This window comes from Eschscholzia californica, unplaced genomic scaffold, assembly GCF_041429995.1.
Source record: "Eschscholzia californica isolate CP2 unplaced genomic scaffold, dmEscCali1.0.p SCAF_2, whole genome shotgun sequence".
In the NCBI taxonomy this organism is placed as follows: Eukaryota; Viridiplantae; Streptophyta; class Magnoliopsida; order Ranunculales; family Papaveraceae; genus Eschscholzia; species Eschscholzia californica.
The window spans coordinates 30,182,231-30,200,011 of NW_028238309.1; positions in this window are offsets into that span (position 1 = coordinate 30,182,231).

Below are 17,781 nucleotides of genomic sequence, written 5' to 3' on the forward strand. Positions count from 1 at the left end.
TTTTTATTTATAAGTGTGGACATGCCATTTTTAATTTTTTACAAGATAAAGGTAAGAATGTCATTCATACCACGTAAGGTTAAAAATGTCATTTTGATATTATCAAGGGTAAAAATGTCATTTTGACAACATAAAGGTAAAATGTCAATTTGATATTATAAAAGGGTAAAAATGTAATTTTGGCTATATAAAGTCAAATGTCATTTTGACTACTTTGAAACATGTCATTTGGTAAGAGGAAAAAATGTCATTTGCTCAATGTATAAGTAAAAGTTTATTTTGGTAAATTTTTGTGGGTAAAAATGTCATTTTGAACATATATAGAGATAAATATTAGGATTCAAGTATCTGAATATATTAAAATATTTTTATTTTGATTTTTGACTATCCACGAAAACTAATTCCGAGGGGGAACAAGGAATTAAAAGTGAACTATTTCATGGAAATAGATTCCTTATGGAATTAAAGCCATGGAATTATACTTCGTATCAAACGGTGGAAATACCTATTTTCATTGAAATTCTTTTATTTTCATTGAAATTCTTTTATTTCCATGGAAATAGGAGATATCAAACACACCCTAAGGGATATGTTTAATGAGGTGTCCCATATTGGTGGTTAATGACTAACACCTCATGCGTGCACAAGGGGGTACTTGGGCGTGTTTTGTAGCTTATGTTTGGTATGAATACCCATTGTTTTCTCACTTTCAAGCATTCTTGATATTTTCTCCTCGGTTTCGGGGCAGATGATAAATTATGTAAAGTCCACCATTTGTTCATCTGAAATCTTCGGGTCCGACAATCGTCTTCTACCTGTAAATATTTGGGCACTAATATTTTCATAGGAGCCAGAAAATCATTTCTTTCTTTGTTATCCTATATCAGATCCATCACAAATTGGGAAAGTGGCACACCAATCTCCTATCTCAAGCTGGTCGCACTATTGTACTCTCTACAACAGCGGGGGTCGTTCCCCGATACCAAATCCAATGCTTCACCCTCCCTAAGGACATAAGTAATAGCATCGAGACCGCTCAGCGGTCTTTCTGCTGGGAAAAAACCAAAACCATTCACACTATTTAGTGGTCTTCGATCTGTCTCCGAGGAATCTTGGGGGATCGGGGATTCGCCTCCCGGATCTCGACAATCAAGCTTTCTAAGGTAAATTGTTCTGGTGTCTTCATCCAGAAACTAACGAGATCTGGGTACGCTTTCTTAAAGGTAAATATTTCCATAATTTCCCGGTTCTAGACTCGGCCAAACCATCCCATTCCTGGGTTTGGAAAGCCATTACCAGACATCACTCCTCCATCAAAAGCCTCATCTTCTGGGGTATCAACATCTGGACTGACTTCTGGATACCTAATCACCCCCCTCATACCAATAACCCCACTAACTCCAACCTTGTTTGGGTTTCCCAACTCATTACCAATAATCCGTGACACGAGATGCTTATTTCAAATATTTGTGAGACCAATATCTATAATACTGTTAAATCTATTCCTTTAAATGATCTAGGTCAACACAGCATCTGATGGCCCCTTACTAAATAGGGCAATTATATTATCAGCTCTATATATCGACACATTCAATAAACTAATTAACTAGTCGATTCAGCTGATGCCTATTACTTGGGCCTTCATTTGGAAACTCTCTGCTACTCCAGGAACTAAATTATTTTTTTACAAATGTTGAACTAATAGTCTATTGGTAAAACATCGTATCGGTAAATATATTGGAAACAATGTTGACTGTATGTATTGCAACAATCTGAAAACTACATATCATGTTCTTCTTCACTGCTCTTATGCTAGACTAATTTGGTTTTACTTTTCTATAAGGACTGATCACTTTGACAATGTCAAAGACTGGATCCTATCTTGGAAGGACCAAAATATTGTCAAGGACATATCTAAACCAACGCTCTACGCTAAAATTCTTTGGCATATATTGAAACATATATGTGAATTATGCTTTCAGAAGAAGGTACAAACCCCTATACAAGTTATTCAGAAAATCTTGATCTATCGGGATGGGACAATACCCAACAGCAACACCACTGCTACAACTACCAACACCAGATGGCTCCCCCCAAATTACCCTTTCCTCAAAATCACTACGGGCGTTTCCTTTACACATATCACCAAAGTGGCAGGTATTAGCTGCATTATCTGTGATCACAAAGAAGACTTCCAATTAGCAATATCACAGACTACGTGAGGTCGAAACGAGGAAGAATATGAATGCAAGGCCATCCTTATGGGCATCTCTTAGGCACTGGACAATAAACTTGAATACCTGCACATCGAGATCGACAATAGGAACATCATTGATAACCTAAGAAGATCGTCTGCAACGGTCTAAAGGCAATCTCAAGATCACATTACAGCAATTCGGGAAAAAAACAAGCACTTTAAATACATCATGTCCGCACATCCCTCGAAAAGGCAATTGCCAAGCAGACAAAATTGCCAAAATTGCCAAATGGGCTTAGCAAAATAATTGTAACGGTATAGAGACTGTTTTTCCTTATTTTCTTCAGAACTAGTATGTGTACTTGCTTATGTTTTATCCCATTTCGCTTTCAACAACAAAAAAACTAAAAGTCACAAATACTACTGTTGCTCTCATGCTATGTCTATTGTGCTAATTTAATAATATAAATTTATTAACAATAACCAATAGTAACAAGAACCAAGATAATATTTTACGTTATTAACACGATAGTCTCTAGTTATAGAGGAGGTCCCACTCAATTCAAGCAGACTATCAAGACTTTACAGAATTACAGGTATGAGTTCAAGAAGTACATTTTTTAGGGATGATGAAGATATTTCTCTTGCAGACAGTGGAACCACATATTTCATCTTTCGAAGTAATAAGTACTTCATGACTCTGAAATTGTTTAAGGCTAATGCGATTACTATCGCTGGTTCATTTAGTCTCATTGACGACTCTAGTAGAACAATTATGATGTTACCAAGTGGTACGAAGTTAATCATTGACGGTGCTTTGTATTCAAACAAATCTTTGAAAAACATGTTAAATTTTGACAACATACGTCGAAATAGTCATCTATGAGATACTGTTATTAGGTTAAGTAGATGTGCTAACATATGGTTTCTTATACCCTTATTTATGTTCTTTGTTAGTCCTATAGGACATGTGTGTAATTGTGTTGTGAAGAAAGAAGTCTCCAGGCAAATTGCTACAATATATCTTAGTTTGGTTACGATTAACGTCGGTTGTGTACAGACATGTCGTCCCAACTTTTAGTTAGTATTTTTTGTCAACGAAGGCGGTAGTTGTCGGTGAAGGTCAATGGTCGCCTCTGTAGAAAAAGAAAAGAATAATTAGTAAGTTTCAAGTCCATCATATGTTGGCATTGAAAACGTGATAGGGCGCTAAATTTAGAGTCCTGGTATTTGAGTTTATGACAACTATATATTTCAATCCTTTATTTTTTGTTACTATCCAAGTCTTTTTCTATTTTTCTTCACAAACCATCAGTTGGTTGTTTTTTATGTGATCTTTATGCCTTATTCTTTTAGGTTTAAACAACACATTTGGTCTTCTTATATAGATGAAGTATTTGTTCAGGTGCAATCAATTTTGTAAGAAAAAAAGCGAATGTACTATCATAATGCTATTAGACAGTTTCATAAATTTTCTGATACATATTAGGATATATAATAACATTAATTATTTCGTTAACCCGTATTCGAATAGTCTGGAGATGAGCCAAGTAAGCAAACGTATCATTTTTTTTCACCCTTCACACTTCATATTTATTTTGAGGTTGTTTATACTTTCTTCCAGTAAATACAGTCACATTCTCTCTAAGTACCACCCTTTTTCTCAAAAAATATTTGAGGTGTAAACAAATATTGTTTCCACTATGGAAATTTGGCCAAACTTCCTTAAAAAATTTGGGTTTTGGTTAAAAAGGATCAGTCAATTTCTTTTAGTCTTCAACTCCCTTAGTGTTTTTAGTTTGTAACACCTTGCGACAACTTTACAACTGCTTCGCAATAGCTTTGGAGCGCCTTGCAACAGCTTCTCAATGCCTTGTAACACCTTTGCAATGTCTTGCAAACCCTTGCAACATCTTTGTAAAAAATATTGGGTTTTCAACCAAACAAAATACAAATATTTGAGTTTTTAACAAAAAAAGCATTGTTTTTAGCAAAAAAAAAAAAAATTAACTTCTCTTTTTAACTAAAAAAAAGTTTAAAAATTTGGTCTTTGGACAAATTTTCTGTATTTTTTACTATAATTTCTTAAAATTCTCAATATCGTTCATTAGTTATTATCTTTCAAATTGGTTCAACTCTAAAACTTTCATTAGAGTGTCCAATGATTTCATTTGAATGCTACACTATTTTGAGGTCAAAGTTTAAGTGATCTGTCACGCGCATTATGATTGAACAAATGGCCCGTGCCCTATGGGAACGGGTTATCCCTAGTCTATATAATAAAACAGGTTGAAACATGCTGACTGGGACAAACTTCTGGATAAATCCAGTCGTCCATCCCACATCAGCATTCGTATACACCGTTGGATCAACATTGGGATCATTAAGTGGGTGGTCAGGCGCCTATAGACACCTCTTTTTTCTTCAACGGACACGTCTTCTCATTTCACCGGATATCAACGAAAAGGGAAATTTTATAGGCAATGCTCGAAGTTGTTAAAGGTAATGTATTATACAACAAAGACATGGTCAAACTAAGTTGACCAAGTATGGTTAGAGGCAATGCCCTTTTTCCTCTTCTTCGGCGGTAAGTTATCGGCTGCGCACCTCCATATTTGTCCTTCCTTCTCCTTCTCCTTCTTTTTCTCGTATCTTATATCCCTTCTCCTCTCGCGGACAAAGAAGAAGACCTCTTTCGTCGGCAGTCTAGTTTTTTCAAGATCTGGGGTTCCAGATCGTTTGGATTTTGGAATCTTACATTTTCCTCATCTTCTTGATTAGAAGGAAGAACATCATAGAGAGGAGATGGGTCTTGGTCTTAATTGTCACCTTCATTAACACTAATGATGTATTCTTCGTTAGACTCATCAGTGGAGTCATTAGGGCTTGAAAGTGAAGAGACTTCATCGTCTTCTTCCATGTGAGTCTCTTTCATTTCTTGTTCACTCTAGATTTTACATTTCAAATTGCAGACCTGATGATTTAAATTAGGTCAATTTGGCGGTAAATTGCTTCGCTTATGCATGTTTTATATCACTCTAAAATTGTTTCAGACCCGTGAAATTTTAGAGATAGAAAGTAATGGTATCTAGAGAGAGAAGGATGTCTGCTTTCTTTTCTCTTTCTTAAACTTTGGATTACCGATCATTTGATTGCTTTAATCTATTCTTTTATACTAAGCACATGAAGAAGGATAAATAAGGAATTAAGGAAAGATAGTAAAAGAATGGGTTGAAGGTCCGGGACCGGCATTTTTTGCCGGGAAAGAAGGAAGATGGGCATTGTCCTCAAGCCCACATTGCCTCTAACCAATTGTTAGATTGCCTTTAGCAAGATTGCTTTTAACAACTTTGGACATTGCTAATAAAATCTCCCCAACGAAAAATGTATGTTTAAATCTCGATCTTTAACCAGGATGCCGTTACACACAGGGGCGGACCCACATAGAGGACTGTGGGGTCACGTGACCCCACAGGCCCAAGTTTTAGCTTTGAATAGAACTCAACTTTACTATATATAAAGGTTTTTGCACTAAATCATCAAAAGAGCTATTGGCGTGTTGGTATTTGAATGAGTCCTCTGTGTTGGAGGCAGGAGTTCGATTCCCACCAATCCCTTCTTTTTTGGTTTTGGTTTTGTAGGGTAAATTTGTGTCAGCCCCCTAGTTTTTAACTAATACCACTTGGTCTATATATTTCTCTCATTTGGCTCTTTGTTTTCTAATCAGTTCCAGTTTGATCCTTTTTATCTTCGTAAATTCGATGACATTTCATTTCCCTTTTAACTTTGGTAGAACTATTTTTTTCATGTTATTATGTATTTTTATTTTATTTTACTTTCCTATGTCTACATGTAGATACATTTCTGACTACTTTTTTTTTATAACTTAATCAGCTTTCTTTTTTCATAACTTCTTTAAGAACGTGAAATGTGGTGAATAAAATTTATACATTAATTTTTATATAATTTGAATGTATATAAGATTAGTTATTTTAATTGAGATAGTAAATAAATCTCACAAGTTAACAATAATCGATTTGGTTGAAAGTTTAGGTATAAGATACATAAATCAATCACTTGAACTTCATATCAAAATTTCTGGGTCCGCCACTGGTTATACGATGATTTATCTTCCTTTCTTTAACATTCCTCCTCAATGTTCTCATCACTTCTTCAAACAAGATGGTATAAATCTGTAAAAGGGGTATTTTTTTTTCCCTCTTCCATGGAACATTTCTTTTCCCCATTTAAGTTTGGAAGGGTGTTTCTTTCTAGAGGTATATTCATTGGACGAAAGCATATTCATTGGGCGAAAGCCCTAACCATATTTTCTTATATAATATTCGTATTTTAATCTGTAAAAGTTTTGTGATTTTCTAATAGTTTTTGTTCTCTAAGTTATGTTTGTTAGAATTAGAGAGATGATTTATTGTTATAATAAAACAGGTTCAAACATGCTGATTGGGACAAACTCCTGGATAAATCCATTCGTCCATCCCACTTCAGCATTCGTATACACCGTTGGATCGACATTGGGATCATTAAGTGGGTGGTCAGGCGCCTATATCCACCTCTTTTTTCTTTTAACGTACACGTCTTCTCATTTCAACGGACATCAACGAAAATTGTCTGTTTAAATCTCGATCTTCAACCAGGATGTCGTTACAGAATGATTTATCTTCCTCTCTTTAACATTCCTCCTCAATGTTCTCATCACTTTTTCAAACAAGATGGTGTAAATCTGTAAAAGGGGTACTTTTTTTCCTCTTCCTCTTCCATGGAACATTTCTTTTCCCCATTTATGTTTGGAATGGCGTTTCTTTCTAGAGGTATTTTTTGTAAATGAGATTAACATATACCATTGGATCTTGAAGACATCAACCACATCTACCGTTAGATGATGAAGACTTAGCATGATATTATTTATATATCTTTCAAATATATTATTTTCTATTGTATTTATAAAAGATATAAAGTAATATTGAGAGGATATCTTAATTAGTCTTCTTACCTAATAAAGTGACTGTGAGACTCTATATATATTTCGGTTGTAATCAACAATTGTTATGTAATAAGAATTATCTCTAATTCTATCTTGGTATCTAGAGCCTACAAACTCTAACGAGTATTGAATTAGATCCTAGTGAGCTTCCGCGAAACCGGCGGCGGTAAACTATCAATGACTACCGTCTGCCGGAGTATTGTTTTTTAATCTTTTTTTTAACTGATTTCTAAATCTCTCACTTTTTACTTTATTTTCCTGCTCCCTAGAGGATGCGTGAATCAAATTTTCAATGATTGATCTTAATAGAGTTGAATTGAATCAAATTCTTCCAAATTTTTCTTTCTCTTCAATCTCATTACAATAACTGGCTTCTTTTCTACAGTTACAATTTTCTTGGATCTTTATATTCTCTGTTTTACTAATCCACATGACTCTATCTCTTTCACGGGGTTTTTCAACGACCTCATTGCTTTCTCGCTGAAATCCTCTTTCTCCCTCATTTTCTAAACAAAACAAAAATAGCTTGACTAAAATTTTCTGAACTCAAGGCCTAGCTCATATTTTCTATTTCTTTTCTTCTGATTCGATTTTCTTTCTAACAACGAAGGGAGAAATTGTGTTAAAAAAAGTTGATCTAGCTCTGGTTTTCCAGGTATATAAAGAAATCCGCATCTACTATTAAAAAAAAGGTTTAAAGACAAGAAGCAAACTTTGAAGAAGACTTGACAAATTGCAAGAAGTATGGCAAGCTAAACAAGTCTAACAACCAGCTTAGCTTGAGGGGGGATGTAAATGAGATTAACATATACCATTGGATCTTGAATACATCAACCACATCTACCGTTAGATGATGAAGACTTAGCATGATATTATTTATTTATCTTTCAAATATATTATTTTCTATTGTATTTATAAAAGATATATAGTAATATTGAGAGGATATCTTAATTAGTCTTCTTACCTAATAGAGTGACTGTGAGTCTCTATATATATTTCGGTTGTAATCAACAATTGTTATGGAATAAGAATTATCTCTTCTCTCTAATTCTATCTTGTTCATTGGGCAATAACAAATTCCTTATCACCATCTTCGAACTCCACTAACAATTCATCATAAAAATAACAATAAATCCTCTCTCTAATTCTAACAAACATAACTCAGAGAACAAAAACTATCAGAAAATCACAAAACTTTTACAGATTAAAATACGACTACTGTATAAGAAAATACGGGTAGAGCTTGTAATTTATCGGGACACGGGAATTTGTTCTCCCAAGTTCATAAATCTATACAGTCCTATTTTGTAGATAAGCAACTCTCTACACCAAAGGTGATTAGGGTTATTTGAAATTCAATTAGGCATTGGCATTACTGGTGTTTGGGTTCCACATTTGTATTAACTTATAATCTGATGTTGTTATGTTACCCTTTGAAATTGAAATTTCCATTCTTCTAAATCCATGGGTTCTTTTTTTGGATTGTTATAACTTATAATCTGATGTTGTTATATTACCTTTGAAATTGAAATTTCCATTATTTTTTTAAATCCATGGGTTTTTATTTTGGATTATAATCATCAGAACAAAACCTAATACCCTTTTTTCCTTTGATAAAAATGATGATATACGCAAGGGTCTTGAACAGGTCCTTAATGGGGTGAAGAAGATATATGGTTCTCTCAATAAGCCCTAGATTTAGGAATTGTAAAAACAATGATTTGATCAAGTAATTGTTTATGCAAATTTGGTTTTGGTGATCTAGGTGGTTCATGGAATAAGGATTTTGTGTTAAATTACTTAAAAATGTGTGAGGTGAAAGGTTTTCCTGAATAAGTACCAAAGATGGAAGTGTCGACAAGGCAACAAAGCTTCCGTAGGAAGAAAATGACAAAAAAATTAGCGGGTAAACGTGCGGATACTCCTTCACATTCTGCATCTTGAGCAGGAAATCTAGATAAAATGAAGATAATCTTCTCTAATACAGGAGAAAAATATTTGAAGGAGTTATTAGTGAAACTAAACCAATCCAGAGAAACTGTTCAAGCCCTCGATCGGTCTGTGATTTGAAGTGGAGCTGGGCTTTGTATGTAGCTGTTGAATATGGTTATGTTGATGTGGTTGAGAAGATGGTCAAGCACTGTGATATTGTCTCCGCCAGTATCAGAGCTTGAAACGGTTTATGATGCATTTCATATTGTTGTTAAGCAAGGGGACGGGTAAATTTTATATGCTTACCTCTTCATTTTTCTTGTTGTTGTGATTTTTCGGTATTGGAATAAGTAAAACAGAAATCATCTAAACACATGAGAATTGTCCCGCATAGACAAACACTTACTGCTTACCAATGGTGTTGCTCTAGACTTCTTATGAGAGTATCATTTGTCCATGTGGGACAGTTCTCACGAAGTTAGATAAACGAAAACAGAAGAGAAGCAGAGAAGAAAACACGAGCATGTCAATTTAGAGCATCTCCAATGGGACACTCTAACAAACACTCTAAAAGTCCTAGTTGTCAAGGGCCAATAGAGATTCTCTTTCCTAAATGTCAATATAGAGACACTCTAATTTTTGTTGGTCTCCAATGGAGATCTCTAAAGTGTCTATGCTTAATACACATGTTTTTTTTTCAATTCAATAGATAAAAAGTAGTTGAAAAGCAAGATTTTCTATTGGTTGAAATTTAAAAGTAACACTTAGAGAGTCTCAAGTAGACACTCTCATTTTAGAGTTTCTCTCTCTAGACACTCTATAATAAATGTGTCCACCTCATATTAGAGTGTCTAATAAAGTTTTCCATTGGAGATGATTTATTAACAAAAACTTCAAAAAATCTATGTGGCACTCTAAGTGTTTGAGATTGAGTGTCCCATTGGAGATGCTCTTATGACAGAGGTATTGTTGATTAATTCTATTTCTGATTTTATTCTTTAGGATGCATAATTTATGGAGATGTATTATTGATTAATTTTGATTTTATTCTTTACGATGCATAATATGACTTTGATTATTAATCAATATTTCTAACTCACATATATTTGATTCATCTTCATTAATTTTTAGGTTTAACCTCATATCCAATTACTCTGGTGTCTTCACTTATTTGGATTGTGTCAATAACTCATTTATATGGATTTCATTTGAAAATATACTTTGGATCTCGAATCATAAATGCGGGATACCTAGATAGTTTTTGTTTCTCTTCCTTCGTCTTAAGTTGTTTCCTCTCTCGAAGTTAATTTAGGTCTGAGATTGGGAAATGGAGTAGATGACGATATTTACGAGAGAAATTTGATGTAAATTGCTCATATTGTCGTCTTATATTTTGCAGTTGTTGAAAATAAGTAAAAAAGGTAAAAAATTATTTTCTCTTTTTCTCCTCCCAAAAACGTGTTGGAGGGGGGGGGGGGGGGGGGGGGGGGTCCATCATCAAGTAAGTGAGAGGTCTGGATTAGATGACCACTCGAAAGAAGTGAGTGTTATTTATGTTCTTTCATCGTCAATTTATTTATTCAGATGTGAACTAGATGTTTTCCTTTGAGTTTTATGTACTGCTTGTACAAAAATAGCTTTTAAATTTCTATATCATTGAGGATTTATGAGATCTTCCGAATTCTTTGAAGAACTCTAAATGATCTCACACAAAAATAACTTTTTTCTATCTACGAATTCGAGCTATTCTAAACTAAAGTAAATAACTTTTTTGTGTAAGAGCTGAAAGTTTATTGAGCCATGAGTTTGAGTAAAACTGTTATTGTTATTCTTTAAGGTTCTTTGTTATTATTGTTTTATTTTTCAAGGTTATGTTAATTGGTTGATCGCTTTCTACATGATTTGGATCACACAGATTTTTGAAACTAGCTAATGTTATTAAATTTTCATATTTCGAGCTATTTGAGCGAGTAAATACTTTAGTTGTTATCTTGAATATGTATGGAAGAGCCACTTTTATCTTTTGTCTAAGATTTCTTTCTTTGATGAGGATAAAATGGCTTATGCAGTTCTTTTTCTTTGATTTCATGATTCGTTTTCAGTTATGTAGTCATGGAAGAGTGAGTTGATGGACATTAAAGACTTCTCGACCACGAGGTCACCATCATTGAGGCGCTTGCCTTTTCTTATATCCTATATTCGTTTTATGTCTATCTACCTAAATAATTTATCTTAGTATTTGCTTGAAGTTTTATATTCGTGCGGAAGCGAGGTGAACAACTAATGGTGGTGATCAGTAGAAAGGACCATGCAGTTCATATCTTTTGAGTGTAGAAATTGCATATATTGTGCAGAAATTGCATATATTGTGCATAGGAGAAAAGTTTAACACATAACACGTTTTTTCTATTGAGTTGTTAGGTTACTTTACTGTGGAACTTAGATTGTATATAAGGAGGTCATAAAGCAGTAAGAAGCACATCACAAAATTAGATATATTTCTATAGTAGTCTAATAGTAATGATCACACACTGGTATCTTTTAGCTTAATCATTATTTGGGAAAATTACTGAAACCCCCCCACTTTTGATAATGCGTTTACTGAAACCCCCCACTTTTATTAGTAATTACTGAAACCCCCTCACTTTCGTTAGATTTAACTTTGATATTTTCAATATTACTTTGTTGCCCTCTTACGTTTTACCCCACCTTTTGGTAATGCGTTTACTGAAACCCCCACCTTTTATTAGTAATTACTGAAACCTCCACCTTTTGTTTTACTGGAACAAATTAATGGTCAATTTCAGACGAAAATGAAAACCTAGTTGGACAAATCCCTAATTCGAAGAATCCTAGCTCGAAATTGAAGAAGTTCTAATGGAGTACACCACTAATTCGAAGATTCCTAGCTTGAATAAATGTAGTTCCAATCGGCAATCTTTAGAGAGAGAGAGAGACAACTCGAAATTGCAGAAATTGTGTATTGACTTCACCCCCAATTCGAAGAACCCTAATTCGATTAAAGGGTAGTTCGATCAGTACGAGAGAGAGATGTATTACCTGGGTTCGACAATCTTTAGAGAGAGAGACGCCTCGAAATTATCTCTCTCTCTCTAAAGAAAGTGGGGGGTTTCAGTAATTACTAATAAAAGTGGGGGTTTCAGTAAATTTTTTTTTGAATTGAAAAATATTGTTAGCGAGGGTTTCAATAATTACTAATAAAAGTGGGGGCTTTCAGTAATTACTAATAAAAGTGGGGGGTTTCAGTTGAGTAAATACACAAGCACTAAGGGCAGTGAAGTAAATAGACAAGCACTAACCCATATTTTTTGTTAAATCTAACGAAAGTGGGGGGGGGGGGGGTTCAGTAATTACTAATAAAAGTGGGAGGTTTCAGTAAACGCATTATCAAAAGTGGAGGGTTTCAGTGATTCTCCCTTATTATTTTAATTTCTCTTACTTCCATCTACGCCTTACCTGCCATGCTTTTCCCATAGTTCTTCAATTTTGGTAAACCTAATTAGTTTCAAACGAACAAATATTTTCTTTCAATAGACAAAAGTGCAGTCTAATTAAGGTTTATTTCTAAATGATAAGTCATGAAAAGGACCATCAAACTATATTCTATCGCCATCCAAATTCATCTAGAGTGTTTAAAGAGTTTTCTGTCATAGTCTATCTATTATATAAGGCCAGCGCTTTGGGGAAAGCAAAATAGTTTCCGGGGTGTGAAGACTTGGTCAAAAATTAGTCAATTTTGTTTGACAATTTAATTTTGTAAGTTGTTAGAGGGAAAAATGAAAAACCCCCCCACCTCACCTTTCTCTCTCCACCTCATCTTCTCTCTCCACCTCATCTTCTCTCTCTCTTCGATTAGGTTGTCGGCCAGAAAATATTGAAGAACAAATCGATCTAGTCTGTTCTTCAACGGAACTCCGGCGAAGGGAAACCCCTTCGCCGGAGTTTCTAGAGAGAGAGAGAAAAAGTGAATTTTTTTTCCATGGTCGCCGGCCGGCGACCTAGTCGGAGAAGAGAGAGAGGTGAGGTGGAGAGAGAGAGAGGTGAGGTGAGGTGGAGGTTTTTTTTTATTTTGAACCATATTCCTCATAAAATATGTTTCCCGTTTGCATATTCCCTTTAAAATTTCACACCCCGAAAACTATAAAGAATATTGTGTAAAAGCGCTGGCCTTATATAAAACAGAGGGAAAATGTTTAATGGGACAAACATCATTTCTTAATAAAGAATATTGTGTAGAAGCGCTTAGACATTTTTAATATAATCCTCTAGGGTAAAAAAATCCTTCTTCAACTCAAATTAGTAACGCCTCACCTTCTTACTTCAATTCAATTTATTGTTAAAAGTTGCTCAACTCTTCCTTTACTCCAAAACCCTAAACGTCTCTCCCCTATTGATTCCCTTATTATTTGTTATCAAATTGACTTCAGTTGATAGGCTTCTTGCATGTCAGAATTTATTGATTGAATGGAAGATGAAAGTTTTTGGGTGTTTTAGAAATCGAAGATGATTCTTCGTCATAAGTAAACCAAAACTTACAGGTCCAGAGAACAAATCAGAGAATGTTATAAGGTTTTGGTAACCTATCTTTTCGTATCATTACTTTGTTTTCTCTTATTTGAATGTTTTCATCTCTTTGGTTCATCGATATTTTTGGATATACTACTTCTGAAAACTGTTTCGAACGTAAGGAAATTTTGTTGGTGGCTTTCTACTTCTAAAATTGATGACTGGAAACTTTAATTTGATATGGATTTTTCTACTTTGATTTTGATAAATTGAGCCCCCACAATGTTTATGGGTTTTATGAAATCAGAAAATAAATTGACACACACTAAGTGTTTGATGAATTGCCTAGATGAACATGAACTCATCATATTAAGGTGAATATGTAATTTAATGAGGAAGCTTAGGTAAATTGGTTTCACAAGCTATGTTGTCAATATTACTTATCATGGTAATATTGTTGAGGGATAGATCGATTTTTTTAGTGATTACGGTGTAAGAGAGGCACACGGTTTCACGCTCAGAGTTTCGCCGGCTAACTATCACATGTTAAGGGATCACATCAGTTTAGTGCTTTTGGTAGTGAGTGGATTGTTTCGTTATGGTACTCATATTAGTACAATCTTTTTCTTTCCTTATTTGATACTAGGGTATAGCCCGTGCCCTATGGGCACGGAAATTTTTATATTTATGTTATACAAAATTATTAAATATTTTGATCTTATATAAATATCGAAGTAATAAAAATATATTTAAAATAATAACTCAGATCATATTGAGTTTTTTTTTTGAAGTTATATTGAGTTGTTTGAAGGGAGAAAAGAGGAAAGAGATAAAAAGAGTTAGAGAGTTTTTAGGGAGTGGGTAGTTATTTTGAATATTAAATATCTATCTTTTTAAAGACTCTTTAAAATGAAGGGTCATGATTTACAAAAGAAAATTGGACGACCGAGATTTATAAACCAAAGTTATGACATGGCACCAAAACCTATGTCATTTGTTATATAGATTGATAAACACTCAATGCTTAGATTTTCTCCTGCAAGCTACAAAATTATCGAATATTTTGGTCTTATACAAATATTGAAGTAATAAAAATATATTAAAAATAATAATCGAGAGTAGAGTTGTTTGAAGGGAGAAAAAGAAAAGAGGAAAGAGAGAAAAATAGTTAGATATTGTAATTGTACCCAAGAGAGAGAGAATTTAAATAGTAAAAGGAACACTTAATTAACCAAACTTAGTTATAAATGTATGAGTATATTATTCTCAACTCAACTTACATACCAAAATTAATGAGAGGAATGGTGTATTTATAGCAAGAGATGTTGGCAACGTGGAGCATAAAGATGGTAAGTCCTACATGATGTAGGCACCTCATGCTTGTCATCCTAGTGACTCACCCAACAAGTAGGCACCTCATGCTTGTCATCCTAGTGACTCACCCAACAACACCACCTCATGTTTTCTCCCATCTTATCCTTGAGAAGCTTTAGGGGACCTGCATGGGCCACACTACCAAAGTCCCATAGCAACATTGATCTCTAATATCCTTATGGGCAGCCACATGTAGTATAACACTCCCCCTTGGATGCCCATCACTTGGAATAATTGTCTCATTAAAAACCTTGTCAGAAAAACCCGGTGGGACAAAATCTGATGAAGGAAAAGAGTACAAATAATAGATTCCGAGTGACGTTGGATACGCTAAATACTGCCTCGTTAAAACCTTGCCAGAAAAACCCATTGGGACAAAAACTGGACGAAGGAAAAAGAGTACAGAGCGTAGATAGAGATACATGAACCTGCACATGATAATAGACTCCCCCTGATGAATATCATATCTTGGAACGATGTAGTCTTACATCATCAGGCTATTCAAGCTTCGCATTCCGATGCCATCTACCAGTTTTCTGAACGTCGTAGTAGGCAGAGACTTGGTGAACAAGTCAGCATAATTCTCACACGATTGTATCTTCTGGATATCAATCTCATTATTCTTCTGGAGATGATGTGAGTAAAACAACTTAGGGGATATGTGCTTAGTCCTATCTCCTTTGATGTATCCTTCTCTGATCTGAGCGATGCAAGCCGAATTATCTTCGTGAATGACTATGGGAGATTTTGTGATTGAATCAAGACCACTTGAGCTTCTAATGTGTTCAATAATGGATCTAAGCCATACACATTCTCTTGTTGCTTCATGGAGAGCAATAATTTCTGCATGGTTAGATGAGGTAGCGGGCATACTTTGTTTACTTGATCGCCAAGAGAAAGTTGTACCACCACTAGTAAAAACATAACCTGTTTGTGAAACTCCCTTATGTGGATCAGAGAGATATCCTGCGTTAGTATATCCTGTTACTTGTGAACTATCGGATGAATTTTTCGAATAGAACAACCCCATGTCAGTAGTTCCCCGAAGGTATCGAAGGATATGTTTTATTCCCATCCAATGTCGCTTTGTTGGTGCCGAACTGAACCTGGCTAATAAATTTACTGCAAAAGAGATGTCAGGTCTAGTACATTGAGCCAAATATAATAAAGCACCGATTGCACTTAAATATGGTACTTCAGAACCAAGTAGTGCTTCATTATCTTCTTTAGGACGATAAGGATCTTTTATAGTATCTAGAGATCTGACAACCATTGGAGTACTAAGAGGATATGAAGTGTCCATGTAAAATCTTTTCAAGACTTTTTCAGTATATAAATTTTGATGAATAAGTATGCCACTTGTGCTCCTCTCAATTTGTAAATCAATGCAGAATTTTGTTTTTCCAAGATCTTTCATCTCAAATTCTTTCTTCAAATATTCTGCAGCTTTTGAGACATCTTCAACTGTCCCAATTAAGTTTATATCATCAACGTATATTGCAATGATAGCAAATCCAATATTTGATTTCTTGATGACCACACATGGACAAATCGGATCATTTACATAACCTTCCTTGGTCAAGTATTCACTGAGACGATTGTACCACATTCGCCCTGATTGCTTTAAACCATATAAAGCTCTATTAAGTTTAAGTGAATACATGACACGTGGTTTTCCTTCAGGTAACTTGAATCCTTCAGGTACCTTCATATAAATATCAGTATCTAGATTGCCATATAGATATGCAGTAACAACATCTAGTAGATGCATATCGAGTTCTTCTTGAGCGGTTAGACTGATTAAATATCTAAATGTAATGGAATCCATAACAGGAGAATATGTTTCCTCATAATCTATCCCAGGTTTTTGTAGAAAACCCTGTGCCACAAGTCGTGCTTTGTAGCGAACGATTTCATTATTTTCATTTCGTTTTCTTAGAAAAACCCATTTGAACCCAACTGGATTTACATCCTTGGGTGTAAGGACCACTGGTCCAAAAACACTACGCTTATTGAGTGAATCTAGTTCTGCCTGAATTGCATCTTTCCATTTCGACCAATCAGGTCTTTATCGACATTCCTCAATAGAGCGTGGTTCATAATCATCATTCTCTTTCAGAATTGAGGTTGCCACTGCAAAAGAGAATACCTCGTCGATAATTGTTTCATTTCGGTCCCATACTTCCTTTGACCATTCATAATTTATAGAGACTTCCTCATTGTTTTGTAACAGTGCCTCATCAAGGGCTTTACCCTCTTCAAGGGGTATTTGTTCAGAAAGTGTTGGTGTATCATTTATAGTCTCTTCTAGAGAACTATTATTTTGTGATTGGTTCTTCCTCTTTCTGGGAATAGTATCTTTAGAACCAATTGGTCGTCCACGTTTCTGACGTGGCTTCGACGACTCATTTGCTATAGCAGTTTCTCCTGGTCCTTCAGGAATATTAATTCGTGCACGAGCATTAGCAGCAGGAATATATGATTCAGTTACCCTTGCAGCATCATTAAATGCATCCGGTAGTTTATTTGCAATGCTTTGCAAATGTATTATCCTTTCTACTTCTAGTTCTGACTGACTAGTTCGAGGGTCTAGATAAGACAAACTCTCTGTATGCCAACATAAATCATTTTGTTTATTATCCGATGTAGACGGATTTTCTCCCCTTAATGGTGGGAAAATTGTCTCATCAAAATGACAATCTTCAAAACGTGCGGTAAAAGTATCACCTGTCATAGGTTCGAGATATCT